This window comes from Peromyscus californicus, unplaced genomic scaffold, assembly GCF_007827085.1.
Source record: "Peromyscus californicus insignis strain IS unplaced genomic scaffold, ASM782708v3 Scaffold_12__1_contigs__length_115047231, whole genome shotgun sequence".
Lineage (NCBI taxonomy): Eukaryota > Metazoa > Chordata > Mammalia > Rodentia > Cricetidae > Peromyscus > Peromyscus californicus.
This window is the reverse complement of record NW_026294413.1, coordinates 85299330-85325457: the sequence shown is the minus strand read 5'-3', so window position 1 is coordinate 85325457 and position 26128 is coordinate 85299330. Positions and strand designations below refer to the sequence as shown.

The following is a 26128-nucleotide window of genomic DNA, read 5'->3' as shown; positions in this document are numbered from 1 at the left end:
AGAGTTTTCTTGAGTGCGTGCAGCAGGAAATATTAGACAGAAGGATTTAGATTGTGGAGATAAACAGATAAAAAACAAACAATAGGCTGGGCGGTGGTGGTGCACGCCTTTAATCCCAGCACTGGGAGGCAGAGGCAGGTGGATCTTTGTGAGTTTGAGGCCAGCCTGGTCTACAGAATGAGTTCCAGGAAAGGCACGAAGCTACACAGAGAAACCCTGTCTTGAAAAACTAAAAAAAAAAAAACCAAAAAAGAAAGAAAAGAAAAGAAACAATAGCCTTGAGAGGGCCTGGAACCTATTCCAACAGGCCCTGACTGTCTCTGCCCTGAGGTATTTATAGAAACACCAGGGGTGGAGCAAAAGACCTCCCCACAACCCAGCACAGCCAAGTGCAGACCATCTTAGACACCTGCACTCAGACCCGTGGTCCAATCATCCTCTCTATACAGACCTGCTGGGTAAAGCCAGGAGGAACCTAAAAACCGAGCTCCCACACACACCACTTAAAGAATGGCTACTACCACTGGGTGGTAGTGGCTCATGCATTTAACCCCAGCACTGGAGAGGCAGAGGCAGAGGCAGATGGATCTTCAAGTTCAAGGCCAACTTGGTCTGCAAAGTGAGTTCCAAGACAGCCAGTGCTTCTCAGAGAAACCTGTCTCAAAAAAAAAAAATAAAAGAAGAAGAAGTGGTTACTTCCTATCACCAATACTCCTCAAATTATTCCACAAAATAGAAACAGAAAAAACATACCTCATTCATTTTATGAGGCCACAGTTACTATGATGCCCAAACCACATAAAGAGAAATTTCAACACAGAATTATAGACCAGTTTCCCCTATAAATGCAAAAATACTCAATAAAATACTTGCAAACCAAATCCAAGAACACATCAAAAAGATCATCCACTGCAGAGACAGGCAGATCTCTGTGAGTTTGAGGCCAGCCTGGGCTACCAAGTGAGTTCCAGGGAAGGCATAAAGCTACACAGAGAAACCCTGTCTCGAAAAACCAAAAAAAAAAAAAAAAAAAAAAAAAGATCATCCACCATGACCACCTAGGCTTCATTCCAGAGAAGCAAGGATGAGTCAATATGTGTTACAAATGGAAAGAAACAAAAGTACATAATCTTCTCATTAGATGTAGAAAATGCCTTTGACAAAATCCAATAAGCATTCATGATAAAAGTGCAGGAGAGATCAGGGATATAAGGGCCATATCTAAATATACTAAAGGTCATTTACAGCAAGCCGACAGCCAATATCAAATTAAATAGAGAGAAATTCCAAGTAATTGATTGCACTCAAATCAGGAACAAGACAAGGTTGTCCGCTCTCCCCATATATATTCAATAGAGTACTTGAAGTTTTAGCTAGAGCAGTAAGACAACTGAAGATCAAGGGGATAGAAATTGGAAAGGAAGAAGTCAAATTTGCAGATGATATGATAGCATACATAATCGACACTAAAAATTCCACTCCTACAGCTGATCAACACCTTCAAAGTGGCTGGATACAAGATCAGCTCAAAAAAAAAAAAAATCAGTAGCCCTCCTACATACAAACAACACACAGATGAAGAAAGAAATCAGGGGAAACACCTTTCACAATAGCTTCAAATAGTATAAAATATCTTGGAGTAACTTGTACGGTAAGAGCTTCAAGTCTTTGAAGAAAGAAACTGATACCAGTAGATGGGAAGATCGCCCATGCTCATGGAGGTAGGAAGTAACTGGGAGGAGCAGAGGGAAGAGAAACTATAATCAGGATATATTGTATGAGAAAGGAACCTATTTTCAATAAAAGAAAAAAAAAGAAGAGCTACTACCAAAAGAAAAAAATTAGAGGCTGGAGAGATGGCTCAGCACTGGCTGCTCTTCCCAGCATCAACATGGAGGCTCACAACTGCCTGCAACTCCAACATCAGGTGATCCAGCGCCCTCTTCTGACCTATGAGGGCACCAGGCACGCACACGGTGCACATGCAGGCTCATCTACATAAAATTAAAAAAATATTCTTTTAACTGACTTACTCAACCCAAGGAAATAGCTGGGAACTATTAGGCTCTACATACTCAAGTTCGCTCTAACATTAAAATCACCTTTGAGCTAACTAACCCACTCTCGTGGCATTATCCACTCTGTGACGGTGACGCTCCATGATCCTTACTTAGTACTGATACACTGAGGATGCTTTTTTCAACATACTAACTTTAGGGTCATGACCATAGACCATAGTACTCGGCTTCATTCAGAGGACTACACTCAACATCCCCAAATAGAGCATTTTAGACATTTAATTGTATACCCAGATTAAAATAATGGATTTATCATGAATTTAAAAGTAACTAATATGGGGCCAGCAAGAAGGCTCAGCAAGTAAGGTTTCTCGTCACCAAGCCTGACAGAATCTTAGGTTTGACTCCTGGGGCCCACACGAGGTCAGAACTGTCTTCTGGCTTCTGTGTGCCCTCCCCTCAAGTGATATATAAACAAATCAAAGCCCTGGCTTGCTAAACTAACTGCTGATCATCAAAAGAGTGAAACACCAATAAACTCTACGCTCTTAAGACCAGTCGGTAAATTTTGTTTTTCACCACAATTGGAAAATACATTTTAGAAACTCCAAAGGAGAGTCAGGTCCGGAGGAGCAGTCGGGACATGCTCCCCATCTTGCCCTTCTGTCAGAGGACCACACAGCCAGAAGGTCCTGCATGCTGTATTGAACACCAGTACCTCATTCTTGGGCTTACCTCGACTCTGCTATTGTTATAGCAGCAAAGAACAGAGGAAGACATAAAGGTGAATATCACATTCCAGCAGCCAAGGGAGAAAGAGGATGACCATGTGTGTGAGACATAAGATAGCTGGTCCTTAAACCCAACAGTAGGTTGAATTTACTATTGTATTGGAGAGATAGAATAAGAACCTTTATCTGAGGTAGGCGAAAGTCACAGAACCATTCTGAAGCTAGAGAATCGGAGCCCTTGACCAGTCCCAGCATCCCCAGGTACCTCAGAGGTCCAGCATTTACATTGTTTGCCTCAGGCAGCATGCCCTGGGGCGCATCTCTCTCTCTCTCTCTCTCTCTCTCTCTCTCTCTCTCTCTCTCTCTCTCTCTCTCTCTCTCTTTCTCTCTCTCCCCCTCACCTCCTTCCCCTTTCTCCTTCCTTCCCTCTACCCTAACCCCCCCACAAAAAATAAATTTGCCACATGGTCAAGGCGTCTGCAGTGTGAGTAACTTTCCATTATCTGCCTGGCTGCATGGCGGGGGCGAGCACCTTGGTCCCAAGCCCGCCAAGGCCTCCCGCATGCTATATCATTACAGTGGCCCTTCACATTACTCTGACAATTTCTATACCAGCCCCGTTGGCCCCTGGCTCTTGTGATATATATACACTCCTGAACTAGCCAGTGTGTGTGTTTTTCTGGTGGTGGGGACTGAACCCAAGACCTCACACTGGCCTGGCAAATACCACTGATGAATCCCCAGCCCTCCTCCTGCTTCGGCCTGGTCTCTTTGAGTCTATTGTTCTCTCTCCTAAAGGGTAAGACACAGCATCCACCTTAAAGAGGTTTCTCAGGAAGAAAGCCATGGACATAATTCCTTGTTTAAAAAAAAAAAAAAAAGACAGTCCAATACACTAACGGGGGCGGGGGGTAGGGGGGGAGACACAAAGCAAAACAAACAAACAAAAACCAGAATTCTGTTTCATGACAAAAAGGCCATTAAACAGCCTAAAAATAGAATTAAGTCATGACTGTTGAGTTCAAGGGTATATATAATCTTGTCTGCAACTAGGATGAGGGGCTAGTGAAAAGGAAGCAAGGTTTTTAGCGACTCTATAGAATATATTCTCTCAAATTTCCACCTACAATACAGCTTTCACTGCTATCCCAGAGAAACAATGACCATTCAGGTGTGAGCCCACACCTATACTATAACCCCACAGCAACTTCACAAAGAGCGTTTAGAAGCAGCACTAGTGAAGGAGTGGGAGGCCCTCTGCTTAGAGCACAGTTCCTCTTGGGGTACCGCTGAGCACAGCCAGCATTCTGGGGAGCATATGATCTGAGGTTTCAGCTCACACCCTGTCCTGTAGCTCAATCTGAAGTTCCCAACATTTCTCAAAAGCAATTGTGCACACATTTTTTTTTTATTTTAAAACAGGGACTTAAGGGATCCTGCTTGGTATTGCACACTTTTAATCCTTGCAGAGGCAAGTGAATCTCTGAATTTGAAGTCAGCCTGGTCTGCATAGTGAGTCCCAGGACAGCCAGGGCTATGTAGAGAACCTGTCTCAAACGAACAAAACACCACCAAGGGGCTTGAAACAAAACTGAGTAGTAGAGACACCAATAAGGGACATTCTCTGGGACCCCATGAACACACTGTGAGAAGCAGGTTCTGAGCCTGCCCACGTGTGTCCCTGCATCTTCACAGAGAACGTCTCCTCCCAAAGGGGCTGGAGCTGGATTGTTGCCTCTGAGATCATACTCCTGGGTCCACTATAAATCCAGGAAGGTTCTGACAGAGGACTTCACTATTGCTTACTGAGACATGCATAAGGTAAGGAGTAGCTACATACAGTCAACCCCAGAGCCCTGTGCTCTCAAGTAGGGCTCATCTAGAAGAAATCAGACCCCAAACCTCACACTCTGCAAGTTCCCCTTCCCAAAGAACAAGAATATTAAAATCTCTCCCTATCCTAGAGTTGAGATGTTGAAAAGCTGCGGATTCAAACACTACATGTCTTTAGCTTAGCATTTGGATTTCTACCCTTTTTTTTAAACCCTATTACCCCTTCCCCCTTTCCTTTATGTATTTATCTTTATTTTTATTAATTTTATTTTCTTTCAGACAGGGAGGGTCTCATCATGTAGTCCTGGCTAACCAGGCTGGTCTCAAAGTCAGACATCTGCCTGCCTCTGCCTTCCAGTGGTGAGATTAAAGGTGTGCACCACCATCACACCTTTAGTTACTGTTTTACAGTACTGAGGATCAAGATAGGAAGGTTCTGTGCCACCAGGTACTCCTCTCAGCCCCACCTCATTCACTTTTTTTTTTCTTTTAAACAAGAAGGCTAGGGGGTTGGGGATTTAGCTCAGTGGTAGAGCACTTGCCTAGCAAGCACAAGGCCATGGGTTCAGTCCTCAGCTCTAGAAAAAAAAAAAAAAAAAAGAAGGCTGGGGTATGGTGGCATTTGCCTTTAATCCAAGTAGGCAGTTCTTTATGAGATCAGCCTGGTCTACATAATAAGTTCCAGGACAGACATGGGACTATGTCGAGAGACCTGTCTCAACACCTACCCCCTCCCCAAAATAAATCAGAAGGAATAGTAAAAGAGCCCAAAGACCCTACCTCTTGAGTCAGAACAGGAGGCCTTGCTCGTCACAACCATTGACTAATGTGGAATGTTACTTGGCTGGTACCACTCACTCACCCACACATGCTGCTTACCTCTACTCTCACACCTACCCATCACTGCAAATGGAATCCCAAACACAATATCATTTTACCTGCAAATAAATTCATATTGACCTCTAACACAGGAGAAACCCCCTCTAGTGTAACCACACCTTTATTTGTAGGCACTTGAGTCTCTGCGGAAATTCCCACCACCAATCATTTCACTATTCAGCAGCCAGGAGCAGTTACGTTGTTTACAGAGCTGTCCCCATCCTACAAACCCAATTTTTTTTTTTTTTTTTTTTTTTTTTAGGTTTTTCGAGACAGGGTTTCTCTGTGGAGCTTTGCGCCTTTCCTGGAACTCACTCTGTAGCCCTGGCTGGCCTCGAACTCACAGAGATCCGCCTGTTTCTGCCTCCCACGTGCTGGGATTAAAGGCGTGTGCCACCACCACCCGACTAAAAGCCCACTTTTAAGAGATAGAAAGAGAGAGAGAGAGAGAGAGAGAGAGAGAGAGAGAGAGAGAGAGAGAGAATAGTTCATATCCCTACAAACAGACCAACAAAAACTCAGATGCAGCCATGCCCAACTTGTAGGCAGAATGCGTGTCGGGATGAATGCAGTCCAACACTTCTGTAGATGAATACATCAAAATATTAAAAACGGGGGGGGGGGGGGGGCCTGGAGAGATGGCTCAGAGGTTAAGAGCACCGACTGCTCTTCCAGAGGTCCTGAGTTCAAGTCCCAGCAACCACATGGTGGCTCACAACTGTCTGTAATGAGATCTGGTGCCCTCTTCTGTATACATAATAAATAAATAAATCTTTAAAAAAATATTAAAAAGGTTAGACATCCCTGGGTAGAGCATCAGATAAATAGGCAGCTACAAAAGTCAGAGTTTGGTGCCTATTCAAGGAACTTACCTTTGGAAGTCATTTGGGAAACCTCCAGTCTCAGACTTCGAGTGCTTCAGAAGAAAGAAATGCCTTTTCCTGGTTATTGCTAATTATATAAGAAGCAGAGGCTGCCCCCTCCCCCAGAAACACCCTACAAAGCCCAAGGAATCTTCAGGCCAAACAAGGCTCCACCCTTGACCCAGCCCTGTTCTCCACCTGGGACCACCTTAGCCACGCCTACTGGCAAAACAAAACAAAACAAATCTGTCTTTCAAATACACCTTGCACCTTGAGTTCATTAAACGCAGACACGCCTTGTGTTCATTAAAGGAAGACTGAGTTTGAGGCTAGCCTGGGCTACCAAGTGAGTTCCAGGAAAGGCACAAAGCTACACAGAGAAACCCTGTCTCGAAAAAACCAAAAAAAAAAAAAGGAAGACTGGCAGACTGAAAGGAATCTTCCTATTTAATCGCTGCGTTATCTTTATAATGTTGGCATGGTTTTATCCCCACCTAGACTGGAAGGCAGTGGGGGCAGAGTGCCTATGCCACAGAGTCAGCTGAGGACCTGGAACCTCATGCTTGTCACATACACTGACTGCACAGGGGTCTGCTGTGTGAGGACAGAAATCTGGCTAGGTCACAGAGTGTCTACAACATTCAATAAGTGGCTTAATTACTTAATTGATTAATAAATTAATATTAATAAATTGGGGAATACTGAGAATATAGGCAATAGAGTGCCCACAGTGACACTTAAAAGGACATTATAAGACTTGTGTGTTCTATAAGCATTAAATTATTTGGCTAACTTACTCTGTTTGGTTTTTGAGGAGCTCTTATAGCCTAGGTCAGCCTCAACTGTCTGTGTAGCTGAAGATGATGACCTTAAACCCCTGATGCTCCTGCTGACGGCTCCCATCTTAATCTTAAAGTCTAACCAGGCTTGGGGAAGACGAACCTATACTCCCAAGTTACTCAGGAAGCTGAGCTTCGAACTCACAGAGATACGCCTGCCTCTGCGTCTGGACCTCGGGAATTAAAGATGTTCGCCACCATGGCCTGTTGGAAATAATGTTTTAAACTGAGCAAGTTAACGGCAGGAATCACAGAGAAGGAGCCGGGGCAAGTCGGAGCTCAGTTTCTGGCTTGATTCCAGGACAGATCATGTTCCGTAGCAAAGGTTGATCATGATGAAGCAAAGGTTCAAGGAACATGCCGATGGACGTATGATGAAGTCCTGGGCAGCCGGGCTCATGAGCTATGGCTGTAGTGATCCTATGCTGCCTGCTTAGGAACCTCAGCCATTCCTCTGGGGCAGCAGGATGTTCCCTGGGTTCGATGGGGATGGGGTGAAGCTGGCGATGCTCTGAGAAAGCAGAACAAAGCAACAAGAAGCTTCTCGGAAAAGCGGTCTCCGCCTGTTCCCAGGTTGCCTGTTCCCAGGTTGCTGCAGCCTCCTCCTGTGTGAGTACAACTCTGGACTCTCAAAGCTTTGTGTCCAGTCTCCACAAACACTATCTTTTAACGCTCTGGCATGCCCCACCGTGTCAGAGGAGGCCCCGGACACACCACCAATCCCCTAGATTACCCCTAAAAGCTTACAGGAGTGGAGGCAGAGATAGGTGAAAAGTCCCAAGCCAGGCCTGGTAGCGCATGCCTTTAATCTCAGCTCTAGGGAGGCAGAGGCAGGTGGATCTCTGTGAGTTTAAGCCAGCCCGGTCTACAGAGCGAAGTCCAGGAGAGCCAGGACTACACAGAGAAATCCTGTGTCAAAAACAAAATGAGAGAGAGAGAGAGATCCCAGCCTGCAGGCAGTCAATGCAGAAAATGAGGGAAGGGAAAAAGAGGAAGCAGAGAAAGAAAGGGACCATGAGGCTCAGGCAGCTACTGACGAACAGTAACTGAAGCTGAGGAGGGTGATGATGCTGATACAAGATGCAGAAACCCACAAGGGTAACTAGATGGCCAGAAAGAAACAGTTAAATGTAAAAGTGGGGAGGGAGTGGGGAAATGGCTCAGTGGATAGAGCGCCCACCAAATGTGCCAAAGCCACGGGTTCAATTCCCAGCACCAACACAAAGTGAGTGTGGCGGCACGCGCTGGCAATCCCAGCACTCAGGAAGGAGGAGCAGGTGGACTCGAGGTCCTCCTGAGCTACGAGCAGAGGTGGGGGCCAGACTGGATTAAATTATAAAGAAAAAGAGATGGATTGATCTAGGTTCCCTCCCCCCCCCCCCGCCCCCACTCCAGCTTCCATATACTTGGTTGCTGTGCCCATGCAGGCCACAAAACGATGAACTCTCCACTCTATCCAAAGCGTGTTCCCACCCCAACCAACCAAAACACACAAATTCGTAGTAAAGGTGGAAAACAGCACAAGTGGCTAGCCTTTCTTTATCTTTTTCTTTTGAGCTGGAAAGTATATGCATTATGCATGGTTCAAACCTCCAAACCTTGCAGCAAGCAAGCCCTAGACACCGAGTCCCAGCCCCGGGGTCTTAGGGTCTGTTTGGTGAGTATATGAAAGAATGTGGTCCTACAACAAGGATTTTTTTTTTTTTTTTTTTAAGACAGGTCTCACTGTGTATCCCTGGCTGTCCTGGAACTCTCTATGTAAACAGGCTGGCCTCAAGCTCATAGAGATCCACCTGCCTCTGCCTCCCAAGCACTGGGATTAAAGGCGTGCGCCATGCCTGGCTAGTGAGGGTTTTATTTGCTGAATCGTTCTTCCAAAAATAAAACGCGATGTTTGCTTTCTTCCCCAAAATTCATGGTTCCAGCCAGGTCTGTTGTTTGCTGCTGTTTCTTCTCAGTATCTCGACTCTCCACTTCGTGGTGACCTGCCTTTGTCCCTCCTCCTCGAGCTGCTGCCAAGAAACACCATGAGCAGAAACCCTCTGTGCCTCGTTTCTTATCACTTCTTCAGTTTCAGTCTGCCCCTCCTCTCTCTCACCCCGTTATTTAGACATCGCTGGCAGAGAGCAAGGAATCTGCTCCGAATTGCTCAACCCTTTTTTAAACTTCCCAAGTTATCAACTATGGTGGCCAGTGTCTCCGTCCCTCTCCATTCCCTTCTCCTCCCCGACTCTCTCGGGCTTGGCTTTTGTGGGCATTCCCCGAGTTCTTCAGCCTTTTGAAAAATACCTCACTGCCTGTGTTCAGCCCCACAACACAGCACAGCACTGTGCAGCACAAGCTCATCTCTGAGAACCCACACTCAGAATTTTTTTTTTTTTTTGGAGACAGTCCTAGCTGTCCTGGAACTCTGTAGACTAGGCTCCAACTCATAGAGATCCCTCCGCCTGCCTCTGCCTCCCAAGTACTGGGATTAAAAGCATGTACCATCACTGTCCGGCTACTTTTTAGATCTTTTAAATTCATTTTCTCCATTGTTTTGCAATTTTTTAAAAAACTCAGCCAGATTTATAATCCCAGCACTAGGGAGGCAGAGGCAGGCAGTTCTCTGAGTTCAAGGCCAGCCTGTTCCAGGACAGCCAGAGCTGCACAGAGAAACCCTGTCTCAAAACAAACAAACAAACAAAAACAAAACAAGAAACCCTCCACCTATTGTTTTGTATTATCATTTTTTTTAATGCCTGTTGACAAGATGGTTCAGGGTAAAGGTACCTACTGCTAAGCCTGGTGACCTGGGTTCAATCTCTGGAACCCACATAGTGGATGTAGAAAAACCCAACTCCTACAAGTTGTCCTCTGACTTCCACAGGTAAACTGCCCAATACTCCCTCCTACACACACACACACACACACACACACACACACTAAAATAAACAAAGTTAAAAAACAGGGATACAATCAATGGGTTTCATTGTTTTGTGATGGTAAAAGTTTACCTTAAATGGGACTGGTGGTACATGCCCTTCATCCCAGCACTCAGGAGGCAGAGGCATGCAGAGCTCTGTGAGTTTGAGACCAGCCTGGTCTACAGAGTGAGATCCAGGACAGGCACCAAAACTACACAGAGAAACCCTGTCCTTAACCCTCCCCGCAAAAAAAAAAAAAAAAAAAAAAAAAAAAAAAAAAAAAAAAAAAAAAAGGCCATATATGAGTTCCACACCATCCCGGACTACATAGTAAAACTCTGTCCAAAAAAAAAAAAAAAAAAGCTTAACTGTCCAAAACTATGCTTAGCCCTCAATTCTACCTACTTCAAAAATGTGCCATTTTCTTTCCTCAAGACAAAATGGAAGTGTCCAATAAAGATGCAACACATACAGCTGGTGAATGGGCAGACTCAGTGATCTGGCAGGGTGGCTTTTTTCTAAGAGGTATTTCACTCATAATTATGTCTGTGTGTCTATGGGTGGATGTGTGCATGTCAGTACAGGTGTCCTTCAAGGCCAGAGGCATCAGCCCTGTGGCTGGAGTTACAGGCTCCTGACTGGGAGCCTGCTGACGTGGGTGCTGGGAACCAGATGCAGATCCCCTGCAGGAGCATTAGAAGCTTTTCACTGTGGAACCTTCTCTGCGGGCCCCCAGAATGATGTCCACCTCACTGCAAGTGTGGAGGAGAGAGAGCATTGTACGTCAGTTGTCCATTGAGTTTGATTTCTCCAAAGTAAATTCTAGCCCCTTGCTTCTTTCTCACAGGTTACATTTAGTTCATACAAGTATAGCTGACTTTTCACTCTCTTCTCTACCTAAACTGAGCACTTGCCAAACAGCTTTTAAAAAACGAATGTCCTCTAGGCCAAAATTCTTCCCAAGGGTTGACACTCAGTATACAAGACCTTGGGTTCAATTTCCCACACAAACAATTTAAAAAAAAAAATCCAAACAAAACGTGATCATCACCAGTAATCATTATTCAGATTTGAAGGCTTTTGTGTGTCACACACTCAATTTCCATTTCCACCCCTATCTCCACACCCTATGGATTTCCCTGGCCCTTCATTAATTCAGCGACCTAAGGCACTTCTGTTTGTAATCCCTGAAACAGTCTCCTATTATGAATGCAAAGAGGGGGATGGGGATGGAGCTCAAAGCATGCTTACCTAGCTTGCACAAAGCCCTCAGTTTTATCCTTTTTCCCTAGTACCACATAAGAGCACAGGGTAGCTGGTGGTTCAAGCCTGCAATCCCAGAACGTAGGTGGAGGCAGGGGCACCAGAAACTCAAGATCATTCTCAGAGTATGTAGTGAGTTTAAGGCCAGCCTGGGCAACATGATAGCCTGCCTAAAAAAAAGAAAGAGAAAGAAAGAAAGGAAGAAAGAAAGAAAGAAAGAAAGGAAGGAAGGAAGGAAGGAAGGAAGAGAGAGAGAGAAAGAAAGAAAGAAAGAAAGGAAGGAAGGAAGGAAGGAAGGAAGGAAGGAAGAGAGAGAGAGAAAGAAAGAAAGAAAGGAAGGAAGGAAGGAAGGAAGGAAGGAAGGAAGGAAGGAAGGAAGGAAGAAAGAAAGGAAGGAAGGAAGGAAGGAAGGAAGGAAGGAAGAAAGAAAGAAAGAAAGAAAGAAAGAAAGAAAGAAAGAAAGAAAGAAAGAAAGAAAGAAAGAAAGAAAATAGAGAAAAGAAAGGGAAAGAAAAAAGAAAAATAGGGCTAGCATGGTGACTCACACCTGTAATCCCAGTACTTAAATACCTGAGGCAGGAGGATTACCATGAGCTCCATGCCACTCTTTCTCAAACATAAAAGAATGTAAAGTGAGTTCTTCTATTAGGAAACAGATATCCTGTCTCTAATATACTCCTAGTAACTGTATGACTAACTTGAGCACGTGACTACATTCATCCTGTTCACAGATGCCAGTACAGCACCTTACAGTGAATGGGTCCTTCTACTCCAGAATAGTGACAACCACACCAGCCTCTCCTCCAGTCCTGTCACACTTGTCCTGTTTGCTGTCATGTTCCTTTAACTCCACCTAGCACACCCACACCATTTCATTGTTTAAGGTCTATTATTTGGTTCAATTTTGTTCTACAAGGTCTATTATTACATGTGTGTATATGTTGGGAAGGGGATTGTGCATCTGAGTGCAGCTGCCCACGAAGGCCAGAGGCCTCAGATCCCACGGAGCTGCAGCTATAGGCAGTGTGAGCTGCTCACTGTGGGTTCTGGGAATTGAACTCGGGTCCTCTGCAAGAGCAGCGAATGTTCTAACCTGCTGAGCCATCTCTCCAGCCCTGTCTACACCACACACTTTCAATCCTCTAATGTAAAAATGTAAAAGCAAGCAAACACACCATCATGAACTCACCTTAGCTAAGGAATCCAAATTTCCCCAGTTAAGTACCAAACCCCTTCATGATCAGGCCCCTTCCATCTCTGTCCTATTCTTCCACCTCATTTCAAGTTCTTTCCAGCCAAAACAAACAACCAGCCCCTCAGCCTGTGCCCCCTTTCTCTCTCTCCTGACTCCATTTATCTTTTTTTTTTAAGTTGTTTAGATGTCCTCATCCTATGATCCTGGCACAGAGAAAGGAAGAGGCTGAAGAGCATTGTGGAGTGGCACAGCACATTACGTCACCAGTCACCACCTCTTAGTGGAAACTGAGTCAAAGCAGAGCTGTCACACAGAACCCAGGTCACTCATAGTGTGAACGCAGGCTCTGAAGAAGCCATGTCTGCACTGCAGGGACTGCTGTTCCCTTTGAACTTCCTTGTTTTGGAGACGTAATCTGCGGCAGGTGGAGAGCCAAAATTATCTTGAATCATTTTACTCTCAAGAAGTCATTTACGTTAGGCGTGGTGTTGCATGCCTTTAATCCCAGTACCCTGGAGGGCGAGGCCAGTGGGATGTCTGTGAGTTCAATGTCAGCCAAGCTATGTAGTAAGACACTGTCTCAAAAAAAAAAAAAAAGCTATAATATCTACTTACTCCTGACCTTTGTAACTGAGCTGATATCTTTGTGACTATTAGGTATAAAACTTACAGAATGCATTTTTTTTTTACTTTTAGATTTATTTTTAGTGCTTTGCCTGCATGTGTGTCTGCACACCATATTCATGCCTGGTGCCCTCTAAGACTAGAAGAGGGAATTGAATCTCCTGGAACTGGAATTACAGATGGATGTTGGCACTGCCGTATCTCAATGGAATGGCAGAAGTTATAAAGCCAGCACAGCTGCTTGACAAAGATCTAGCAAAGCTGAGCCACATGATGGCTGCCATGCCACCTTTGGTTTTCATCTCCACCTGTTACATACTTGGGGTAATATTTGTACAATTTGGGGGTATTGGATTGATGGGAAATTCCTTATGAATCATTTACGCCTTCTCCCAGGAATGCTGCTTCTAAGCTTCCCCAGGAAAGTCCTGATCATACTACCCCCCCTCCCCCACTTTGAGGGAGATATCCTTATCTACTTGAAGGTCTTCCTTATGCCTTGGAGGTTGTGACACATAAAGAAGCCAGAGGTCTCTTCATGAGGCTATGGGACATTCTTGAAATATTTGTCCCTGTACTTACACTGGAACAAGATATTCAAAACAAAGAAAATTCAAAAAGGTCAACAAGATTTGGTGGGCTAGAGGAGTTAGCCACAGTTCAGATTACAAGCCTCTTCCCACTGTATACTCAGACAATTATGTGGCATTCAACTCTGCCCTACATAGAGACATATTGACGAGCAAAGTATGGAGTGGAAAGATGATAAAAGTATGAGGTGTCAAGACCTCTCTTAGAAGTTATCTCATGTAGAGCCACTATAATGTCATATGACCAAGGAACAACAGAATTCCAGGATTAGACATATAGATAAATTCTATAAAGATATAAATGTGAACATTGATTATATTATGGCAGAATTTGAATAATAACTGCAGCAGCTTTAGCCTGAGGACTTTTCCTGGGCACTCTGACATTAAGAGTTAATAATATACTGCTTGGGACATGGCAATATGCCCAGGGTGGTTGAAGATTTTTGTTTTGGTCTAGTGTCCTTGAAGCAACCAAAGCAACCAGCCTGAGCACAGGCTGTCATATGTCTCTAGATTCTCAAAAATTGGGTTATGGGGTTAATGAGTAAGAGTGATAACTCTGTTTATTAATAATGTCAGAACTTGAGGGACAATGATTGGAAATAACTCTGTTCTATCATAGTTTATTAATGATGACTAAAAGATGAGCAAAAGGAAGTGAAACACATTTCCAAAACCAAAAATGATATGATCTATGTTTTGGAACATCATGAATGTATCCCTGCTAACTAAATTCTGTATAAATAAAGAAGCACTCTGGCTGCTAGTCAGTCAGGCTGCAAGATTCTCCCGACCACCATGGCCTGGCTCACTTCCTTCCCCAGCCGACTCCTTACACCTTCTGCAGGACCCATCCACCACCGGGGATGGCTCCCAGCAGATTGTAAGCTGCCACGTGAGTGCTGGGAATATTTCTCTACCATCTTCCTCTGATGTTGTGTTAAACTTAGCAAATGTCTATGCTCTATTAACCCTACAGATAAATGTTGTAACGTCTGAAACCTAGAGGAGAGATTTCCCTACTCTGCTGCAACCTGCCTACCTGATGTCCCACCAATATATTGGGTAAACACATTGATTTTTTTAGTTTCTTTGGCTCTGTGACTATAAAACTGCACCTTTCCCATGATGGAACAGGACATTCATAGTAACATGAGTCCATGTTCTCAGGCTGTAATCATTCATATTTTGCTCAGAATATGCTACCTCTTGCTTCTTTGGTCCCTCCTGTAAAATACAAACCATTAGGGTCTGTTTTTTAGAAGGAGGTATGCGCAGGAGAGCTCATTAAAGAGTCATAGATAAGCAAGAGGCATAAGGCCCCTGCCTCCCCTCTCTGGAAGCCAGCACCTGTTTATCTCAGAACTGATAGTTGGAAAGTTGTAGGCAGTCAGCTAGGTGACTGAGTCCGTGATCAAGAAAAAGGGTGGTGGTGGTGGGGTGAGGGGGTGTCCTGAATCAATAGGATGGGGAATTTGATAAGGGAGCTCTGGAACTCAAAGATAGTACCTCTCTGGTATGCCAGCCTATGGGGAAAAGAGAGCAGGAATTTAGCTTCCTCAAAACCAGGGATTTTATTTATTCGCTTGTTTTCATGTATTTGGGTGTTTTTTACCTGTATGTAAGTCTATGCACCAAAGCACACGCCTGCTGCCCGTGGACAGAAGAGGGCTTTGGATCCTCTCAGGTGCCATCATGTGGATGCTGGGACTTGAACCCAGGTCCTCTGGAAAAGCTCTTAACCACTGAGCCATCTCTCTTCCCCGGCAATCAGAGACTTTAAAAACTACCGTCTTTAGCCAAATCAGCATGCCAGCCATTTTTGCCTGCTCGCTCTGTTGGTGTCTCTCTCGGCAGAATAGCCTGTTTAAAACCGCGTCGCATTGGCTGTTCTCTTAAACTCGTTACGAGTGAGGGCCTTGTTTCCTTGCGCCTAACAGGAGCAAACGGAAAGAGCCCTGGGAATCACTTCTGAAAGAGACTCCCAAAAGCTAGGGCAAGGTGTAGATTACCTGGGTGGGAAAGCTGTTAGTAGTGGAGAAGGCGTCTTCACTTGAGTGGGCGGGGACAATCCTGCACAGACGACCTGACCACAGACCCTCATACTTCCCATGTTATAGAAGGCTTCTGCTCTCCCCTGGGTGATTTTGGTGTTATAATAAAGTTCGCCTCTCAGTCAGGCCATGGACTGCACGCTCCTTAGGGTAGCACAGGGAACAGTATTTCTGAAAACTAGCTTTAAGGAGCTACCTCTTTAAGAACAATTACTTGGGGGATCGGGAGCTGAAGCGGATGGGAGACACCTTGATTTTTCAGGCTGTTGCAGGGGTTCCTCGGGCTGCTGAATGAAAGCGTAAGCTATGACCCCTCCAGCTGCTCCTGTGCTATGCTGCTGATTGCACTCTCCTACCCTGTACAAGCTTCCCAGGGATGGTAGAGAGGAACAGTTCATCTCTGGGCCCTATTGGGTGCTGCTCCATTTGTGTATTTGGGCTTGGGAGTAGAGTTCCAGATTTGGTTAGTTCCTCCCCCACCTGATAGGTAGCTAATTGTTCCAGAATCATGTGATGGCTCACTCTTTTTATTTTCTCTTTAATTTGAAGTGTCACCTTCATCATAAAATCAATGCTTAGATACATATGAGATCTATGTCTGGAATTATTGCTTCCCGTTGATCTTGTTGCATGTAAAACACTGAGGGTATCGTTTTGGTGTTCTACTTAGTTTGTGAAATAAGGTCCACTATATAACCCAGGTTGACTCTACATTCTCCCTATTCCTGCCTTTGCCTCCAGAGTTCTAGAATTACAGGCATGTGCTACCACGCCCAGCTACCTATAGCATATTTTTGTTTGTTTTGCATACATTAAGCGGTCATTACCCTTGGGTATTTTTTCATTTTTCTATCCCAGTGACATTGTCTGAGGATGCTCAGTGCAATGGCCTTTGCTCTTTTATCCACTGTGGATATTGAAGATTTCCTCGCAAGTCTTTCAACTTTATAGTGCTTGCATAAGAAAAAGGGGGATTTTTGTTGTTGTTTGGGTATGACGAGATCGTCTTTTTTTTTTTTTTACATGCACAAATGCTTTATTAATACAACATACATAAACTGTAAAGGAGGAAGTTTAAATATCTGCATCGTAACAAACAGGCGGCAATTCAACATCCAGGGTGGAGAAAATGCTGGTGGAGATTGCAACGGATTAGATTCCCATGGTAGAAAGGGTGTCTTCAGAGGCGGATTAGATTCCCAAGGTAGAAAGGGTGTCTTCAGAGGCGAAGAGGGGTACAGGTGCAGCAGCTTCTCAAGCCCCGCTCTCCTCATTCAGGATCACGAGAGGCACTCCATTTAAGGGGAGATGCACAATCTGGTGCTCCTCGGGCAGGTCAAAACTCTCAAAATCTAGAGGATTGAAGAGGAAGAACTTCTCTATTTCTGGGTAGGTATCATCAGAAGCAGGAACAGATCCCTGTGTCTTATCAACCTTCTTGGAAATAGGGACAGAGCCTTGTGTCTTAGCAACCTTCTTAGTGATCTTTTTCACAGTCAAAGTTAGCTGTTTTTGTTTGAGGGGTCTGTTTAGTCTTCACTGGCTTTCCTGTAGCTCTGTTGACAGTTCCCAATGCCTTGCTGCTGGCTTTAGGCAGGGCTGGAGCATTGAACCCTTTGCCAACTTGTGGCTTTGAAACCTGCAACTCCCATCTAAAGCCTTGACACCAGACCCCAGCTTCAACCCATCCTTAGATGCCAAACTTAGATGGCTACCTGGTTCTTCATTATCCTCATCAACAAAGATCAGAGTAGGCATCCTGGATTACTCCAAGACTGCTCCCGAAGAGATCGTCTTAAAAATTTTGTATGCTGGGCTGGAGAGATGGCTCAGAGGTTAAGAGCACTGACTACTCTTCCAGAGGTCCTGAGTTCAATTCCTAGCAACCACATGGTGGCTCACAAACCATCTGTAGTGAAATCTGGTGCCCTCTTCTGGTCATACATGCTGTATACATAATAAATAAATAAAAAATCTTAAAAAATAATAAAAAAAAAAATTTGTATGCTGGCCTGTGGTGATGCATGCCTTTATTCCCAGCATTCAGGAGGCAGAGGCAGTAGGATCTCTGAGAGTCACAGGCCAGCCTGGTCTACAGAGCTAATTTCAGGACAGCCAGGACTACACAGACAGACCCTGTCTTTAAAAAAAAAAAGGAAAAAAAAGTATCTATTTATTGTGTGCAGGCATGAATGTATCACGTGAATGAGGCCAGAGGATAACCTTTGGGAGTCCCTCAACGCTTTCCACCTTGTTCCAGATGAGGCCTGTCAACAGGCACCTTTACCCACCCAGTGGTCTTGATAATCTCCCCCAGGTTTTTTGTTTGTTTGTTTCATTTTAGGGAGGGGGGTGTTTTTTGAGACAGAGTTCCTGTGTTGCCCTGGCTGTCCTGCAACTCACTTTGTAGATCAGGCTGGCCTTGAATCCCAAGTGATGGGATTAAAGGTGTGTGCCTGGGGTTAGGGATTTAGTTCAGTGGTAGAGTGCTTGCCTAACAAGCGCAAGGCCCTGGGTTTGGTCCTCAGCTCCAGGGGGGCGGGGGGGGGGGGGGGGGGGGGGAAGCTAAAGGTGTGTGCCTGCCAGGCTCCTCTTCTAGGTTTTTTGAAACAAGGATCAAGGGGTTGGGGATTTAGCTCAGTGGTAGAGCGCTTGCCTAGCAAGTGCAAGGCCCTGGGTTCAGTCCTCAGCTCCAGAAATAAAAAAAAAAAGAAACAAGAATCATGTAGCCCAAGCTAATCGCAAATTTGAGACATAGCCAAGAGCTCCTGAACCTCACACCTCTACCTCCCAAGCCCTGAGATTACAATGCGCCACTGCACCTAGCTGAGTGAGTGAAAATCAGGACCTCACTGCTCCCACGTGTGATGGAGGAAAAGGACTTTATTGTAGATATAAGGAGAGTTCAGCCAGAGGCATCTGAAAGAGTCCAGACTGAACCGGGCCATGGATGGGGAGGGCTGGGGCAGCAGACCAAGAGAGGAGCCAAGGACCAAGAGAATGCATGGGCAAAATGGCAGGTTTATATAGGATTGAGAAGCTGGGGGACAGGAAGGGAAGCCCAGCACCTGGGCTGGAGAGCTTTAGGGTGGGGGGCAGGGTGAGTAGCGCTGGGAGGAGCCACGGGGACTGAGTGAGACCTGTCTTGGGTTTCTTTGGGACTCCACACTAAGTACAAGGTTTTAAATTCTGCTCCCTCCATTTTGACCTGTAGGTTGCTTTTTAATGTTTGCTAAGCGTTTTTCTTCCTCCCTCCCAAGGATCATCAAATGACTCTCCTCTGTTTCCCTGATTCTTTTACATATGCTGGTCATTAACAGAGCCGGAAAAGAGAAAATATACATGTGTGAAACCCTCTCTCAACCTAGAGGTAACCACAGGCAGGGAGCTTTGGGGGTGGAGTGGTCAGACCCCTTCCACGACAGGGGATGAGCAGGTTTGGAAAGAGAAGCCCTTCTCATCAACCGAGTGACTGGATCCTCTGGGTACACGGTTCAGAATGTCCTGTCTGTGAAGGCTGTCTCAGTTCAGGCTTCTACTGCTTCAGCCAAGACCCAAATCCACTTGGGGAGGAAAGGGTTTATTTCAGCTTCCATCTCAGGTCACACTCCATCCCTGAGTGGGAGTCAGGGCAGGAGCTTGAGGCAGGAATGGATGCAGAGGCCATGAAGGAATCTGCTTACCGCCTTGCTCCAACTGTTTTGCTCAGCTTGTTTTCTTCCACACCCCAGGACCACCTGCCCAGGGGTGGCAGTGCCCACAACTGGCTCGGCCCGCCCACATCAATCGTCAATTAAGAAAATGCCCTACAGGCTTGCCAGCCCAATGGAGGCATTGTCTTAAGATTTCTTCTCCCCGGATGACCTTACCTTGTGCTAAGTTGACATAAAACTAGCTTTTTGGGCTGTGTTAAGCTTCCCTTCCATGATAAGGGGTGTGGTGTTGGGAAACACTAAGCAATTCACCAGGTCCGGAGCTTGGTGATAGAAGCTTGAAGTTCAAACACTAGGTCCCTAGCTGGCAGCTGTTTAGGAAGGTTTTAGGACCTTCTAGAATATGTTAGGCAGAGCTTAGTGTGTGTGTTGGGGGGTGGGAGGTGGCTTGGAAAGTTTATAACCTCAGCCCACTTCTTTTTTCATATTTATTTTTTTCTCTATTATCAGCTTGATACAGTATAAATTCTAGTCCTAATAGTGATAGTGAAATGTTTCATTGAGGCTTGCCCAGTAAAACCAAAACTTATTATAAGCCACAGTCATCCTAGGGTCCCCCCTGCTATATAGCCTCTCTGGTTCTGTGGGTTGCAGTCTGATTATTCTTTGCTTTATATCTAGGATCCACTTATGAGTGAGTCCATACCATGTTTGTCCTTCTGGGTTTGGCTTACCTCACTCAGGATATTTTTTAGTTCCATCCATTTGCCTGAAAATTTCATGCTTTCATTGTTTTTCTCTGCTGAGTAGTACTCCATTGTGTATATGTACCACAGTTTCTTAATCCATTCTTCAGGTAAGGGGCATCTAGGTTGTTTCCAGGTTCTGGCTATTACAAATAGTGCTGCTATGAACATAGTTGAGCATGTATCTTTGTGGTATGATTGAGCATTCCTTGGGTATATGCCCAAGAGTGGTATAGCTGGTTCTTGAGGTAGATTCCCAATTTTCTTTTTTTTTTTTTTTTTTTTTTTTGGTTTTTTCGAGACAGGGTTTCTCTGTGTAGCTTTACGCCTTTCCTGGAACTCACTTGGTAGCCCAGGCTGGCCTCGAACTCACAGAGATCCGCCTGGCTCTGCCTCCCGAGTGCTGGGATTAAAGGCGTGCGCCACCACCGCCCGGCGATTCCTAATTTTCTGAGAAACCGCCATACTGATTTCCAACATAGACTGTCATTAGTGTTTTTGATCATAGCCATTCTGACAGGTGTAAGGTGGTATCTCAGAGTGATTTTGATTTGCATTTCTCTGATGACCAAGGATGTTGAGCATTTCTTTAAATGTCTTTCAGCCATTTGTGATTCTTGTTTTGTGAATTCTCTGTTTAGCTCTTTAGCCCATTTTTTAATTGGATTGTTCAGTATTTTGATGTCTAGTTTCTTGAGTTCTTTATATACTTTGGAGATCAGTCCTCTGTCAGATGTGGAGTTGGTGAAGGTTTTTTCCCATTCTGTTGGCTGTCTTTTTGTCTTATTGACCATGTCTTTTGCCCTACAAAAGCTTCTCAATTTCAAGAGGTCCCATTTATTAATTGTCTGTGCTGCTGGTGTTATATTTAGGAAGTGATCTCCTGTGCCAATGTGTTCAAGAGTACTTCCTACTTTCTCTTCTATTAAGTTTAGTGTAACTGTATTTATGTTGAGGTCTTTGATCCACTTGGACTTGAGTTTTGTGCATGGTGACAGATATGGATCTATTTGTAATCTTTTACATATTGACATCCAGTTATGCCAGCACCATTTGTTGAAGATGCTTTTTTTTTTTTCCCATTGTACAGTTTTGGCTTTTTTGTCAAAAATCAGGTGCTCATATGTGTGTCTCATCCCACTTCTAATTCTGCCTCCTGTGCTGGAGAAAACTGGCCAGCTTCCTGTTCCTATGACTTCCTTGTCATTATGGAGTCCCCCTGTGGAACTGTAAACAAAACAAACCCTTCCACGAGCTGCTTTTGATCAAAGTGGGTTTTTGTTGTAACTTTTTTTTTAGATTGATTTATTTATGTCTGTCTGAGTGTTTTGCCTGCATGTATGCCTGTGCACCACATACATGCCTGGTGCCCAAAGAGGTCAGAAGAGGGTGTCAGATCCTCTGAGACTGGAGTTAACAGTTGTGAGTCATTGTGTGGGTGCTGGGAAACAAGCCCCAGTCCTTTACAGAAGCAACAAGTGCTCTTAACCACTAAGCCATCTCCTCAGCCAACCCTCCTGATCGTAGTATTTTTTATCACAACAGAAAAGTAACGAATCTACATGAGTTCCAGGGATCAAATTCAGGCTGTCCTCTTTGCTACAGCAGGTGCAGCTGCCATGTTCTTGTTTTGTTTTGTTTTGTTTTTTTGACACAGGGTTTCTCTGTAGCTTTGGTGCCTGTCCTGGACTAGCTCTATAGACCAGGCTGGTCTCGAACTCACAGAGATCCACCTATCTCTGCCTCCCGAGTGCTGGGATTACAGGCGTGTGCCACCACCGCCCGTCACAACTTCCATGTTCTCTGCTCTAATCTGCAGCTGGATGTTCCACTCCCCGGATCAGTGGGGCAGAGTTGACAAAGAAAGCCACCTCAGCCCAAGACTGGCTTAAAGTCTGAACTTTCTAACTGGTAATTGTTACTTTCGTTGTTGTTACAGGAGGTGAGTGGGTTGGATCCCAGAGCAGCCCAGTTGACTCAATATACCTGTCTCATTTGGTTTTCAGAAACATGCTTGAAATATACCTTAATGTCATTAAAACTCAGTGTGTTAGGGCTCATTTTCTCTGACAATGAACGGAAGGTTTCAGTGAAACGAAATGGAGGAAATAGAAAATAAAATGTTTACTTATTTTTAAAAAATTCAGGTTGTCGAGCTTTTACTCACTGAGACAACTTGAAAGCACCACATATTTATGTGTGTCCGTGTGCAAGTGTGCACAAGTCTGTGCGTAAGAAGAGGCCAGGGGAGGGTGTCAGAGCATGTGGAGCGGGAACTACATACATTTGAACCCATGACGGCACAGCAAGCACCCTTAACCACCGAGCCATCTCTCCACCCCCTAGAAACAGTAGTTTGGTTTGGTTTGGTTTTCTGAGACAGAGTTTCTCTGTGTAACAGCCCTGGCTGTCCTCAAACTCGATTTGTAGACCAGTCTGGCTTCAAACTCAGAAATCTGTCTGCCTCTGTCTCCCAAATGCTGAGATTAAAGGTGTGCGCCGTCACCGCCTGGCTAGGATATTTAATTTTAAAATTAATTTAAATGTAAATTTTTAAATTGCTGTTCAAGTTGCTGACTTGACTTTCATTTTAAAAATTGTTTAAAGGCTTTTCACTTGAGATTAGGACAAAATTTCTAACCATTTCTGAGATGACTCTAAAGATGCTTCTGCCATTTCTCATGCCACATATTTATGCAAAGCAGTAATCTCAGCATTGGCTATTGTAAAATTAAAATATGGATCCACTCTGAAAAACATTGTAAATAGTCTATGTCCTGCAGTATCAAAGATTCAGCCAAGATTTAAGTCAATTTCTTTTCTTTTCTTTTTTTTTTAAGATTTATTTATGCTTTATCTGCATGCAAACCTTTTTTTTAATTACACTCATGATATTCATTAATTACACTCATGATATTAATCATATTTGTGGTATTCATAGATTATATTCGCAGTATTCATTCAATTTATATATATATATATATATATATATATATATATATATATATATATATATATATATATTTAAATGCCGAATGTCATTTATTGAAGGAGGGAGGAGGTCTTAAATACAGGCTTACAGCACAATGGAAGAACCCTGGAGGGCAGAAGTTCACTACTGATGTTTTACAATCTTGCATCTAAGCTGTTAACACCCATTATTCAGGATACACAGACAAGGAACTTCCCTTAAGCATTCAGGAGGGTGGAACCTGGCAGGGAATTAGCATAGGGAGGATATCAAGGTCAAGATCCGCAAGCAAGGCAACAGTTACCCAAAACGGGGGCCAGGGACTTACAGGTCCCCCTTTTATTAAATAATGAGCTTCTGACTTGTGTTGCGTGGGACATCAGCAGGTCACCTTACCCGTCATGGAGATGCCTGCTCAGGCCCCACAGGTGCTCTGTCTTAGGTTGGTGAGCGCCCCGCAGGTGTTACCCATCTCTGAATACTCATTATCATACAGGCTCAATTGTGTGTGAGCTGCAGAGTTAAACTGCTGCCAAAGATCTCAAAGTGGCACTGGGCTTGCAATCTGTGTTTGACACAGAAAAGACCAACAGAGGTCCTATCCCACCCATAGCCACAGAAAAGACCAACAGAGGTCCTATCTCACCCATAGCCAGTAGGCTAAAGGCAACTGAACCATTCCCTTCCTTAAGGAGCCATACTGTACGTTGGAGTCCTTATAAGATAGTATCCCAAAAGCAACTGGAACTTGAGTTTATAAATTTATAATTTTCAAAGCCAATCGAGATGTATATAACTACTGAATTAAATTTATCATGCCCAATAGAATGGAAGATTAACTAACTGTGGTAGCTACTTTTGTTGCCAAGGTCTCCACTGTGCTAGGTGTAGTAAGCAATTATGAAAAGGTAATCCCAGACACAGTAGCAGCGGTGGCCACCATTGCTATAACAGCAACAGCGGCAGCAGCAATGTCAAATTCTCTTCTGCAGTGTGTGGACATCCACTGGCGTGGATACAACTCCAGTAACACCAACCGCCAAGGCCCATTTTTCTTGATCCCAGCACAACCTTAGCTGGCAGCTCTTCTGGAGAATCCAATCTCATGGCTACAGTTCCTAGGCTTACATTAATGCTTGCCAAAGCTGTTGATATTGGGCTCTCAATCTCCATTGGCATCAGAAGGATAGATTTTTTTCATGAAGACCCATTAGGTCTCTGTCATGTTGGGCTTCAGCAGCAGCCACAGGGTGTGTTCAGTGTTCAGGAATCCAAAGAGGAACCTCATTGTCCTGAGGAAAGACATAAACAGAACCCTGGGGCCACACCAACACTAGATCGGGTCTCCTCCACATGCTAGTAGAAAGATCCTTCCATCGCTCCAGAGGGTGATTTGCAACAGGAGCCCTCCAGTGCTTATCTGCATCAGATACTCCAGCAGAATCCACTGATAAACTCCAGCAGAATCCACCGATAAAAAATTTAAAATATATAAAACAAGGGAAAGAATAGAATGTGGAAAGGAGTGATGAGTCCCTAGTTCTCCCTTTTTTTACTTTAGTAAAATGTTTGTTTGTTTGTTTAATATTTCAAATTTTTCTTTTACTTTTATTTTTTATTGTTTAAAATTAATTAGTTTATTTATTTTCTATTATCAGCTTGATACAGTATGTATTCTTATCTTAATAGTGAGATGTTTCATTGAGGCTTGCTCAGTAATTGAGTAAAACTGAAATTTATTATAAGTCACAGTCATCCTAGGGACCTCCATGCTATATATATATATATATATATATATATATATATATATATATATATATATATATATATATATATCCTCCATGGTTCTGTGGGTTGTAGTCTGATTGATCTTTATTTTATATCTAGAATCCTCTTATGAGTGAGTACATACCATGTTTGTCTTTCTGAGTCTGGGTTACCTCACTCAGGATGATTTTTTCTAGTTCCATCCATTTGCCTGAAAATTTCATGCTTTCAGTTTTTTCTCTGCTGTGTAGTACTCCATTGTGTATATGTACCACATTTTCTTCATCCATTCTTCAGTTGTCAGGCATCTAGGTTGTTTCCAGGTTCTGGCTATTACAAATAGTGCTGCTATGAACATAGTTGAGCATGTATCTTTATGGTATGAATCAGCATTCCTTGGGTATATGCCCAAGAGTGGTATGGCTGGTTCTTGAGGTAGTTTGATTCCCAATTTTCTGAGAAACCACCATACTGATTTCCACAGTGGTTGTACAAGCTTGCATTCCCACCAACAGTGGAGGAGTGTTCCATTTGCTCCACATCCTCTCCAACATTGACTGTCATTGGTGTTTTTGATCATAGCCATTCTGACAGGTGTAAGGTGGTATCTCAGAGTCATTTTGATTTGCATTTCTCTGATGACTAAGGATGTTGAGCATTTCTTTAAATGTCTTTCAGCCATCTGTGATTCTTGTTTTGAGAATTCTCTGTTTAGTTCTTTAGCCTATTTTTTAATTGGATTGTTTAGTATTTTGATGTCTTAAGTTCTTTATCAGTTCTTTGTCAGATGTGGGGTTGGTGAAGATCTTTTCCCATTCTGTTGGCTGTCTTTTTGTCTTATTGACTGTGTCTTTCGCCCTGCAAAAGCTTCTCAATTTCGAGAGGTCCCATTTATTAATTGTTGTGCTCAGGGTCTGTGCTGTTGGTGTTATATTTAGGAAATGGTCTCCCTTTTTTTTTTTTTACTTTTTTTTTGGTTTTTCGAGACAGGGTTTCTCTGTAGCTTTGGAGCCTGTCCTGGACTAGCTCTGTAGACCAGGCTGGTCTCAAACTCACAGAGATCCACCTGCCTCTGCCTCCCGAGTGCGGGAATTACAGGCGTGGGCCACCACTGCCCGGCTTTAAGTCAATTTCTAAATAATGATTATTCTGTGCATGGGTCCATGCCATGATGCATATCCACTATGTGGGTT

The 26128-nt window shown here is 44.0% G+C and overlaps 1 pseudogene; it reads right to left on the bottom strand.

Annotated features, from left to right (window-relative positions):
• Positions 1–16872: 16872 nt before the first annotated feature.
• Positions 16873–17556, bottom strand: LOC128108025 (securin-like; annotated as a pseudogene).
• Positions 17557–26128: the final 8572 nt, after the last annotated feature.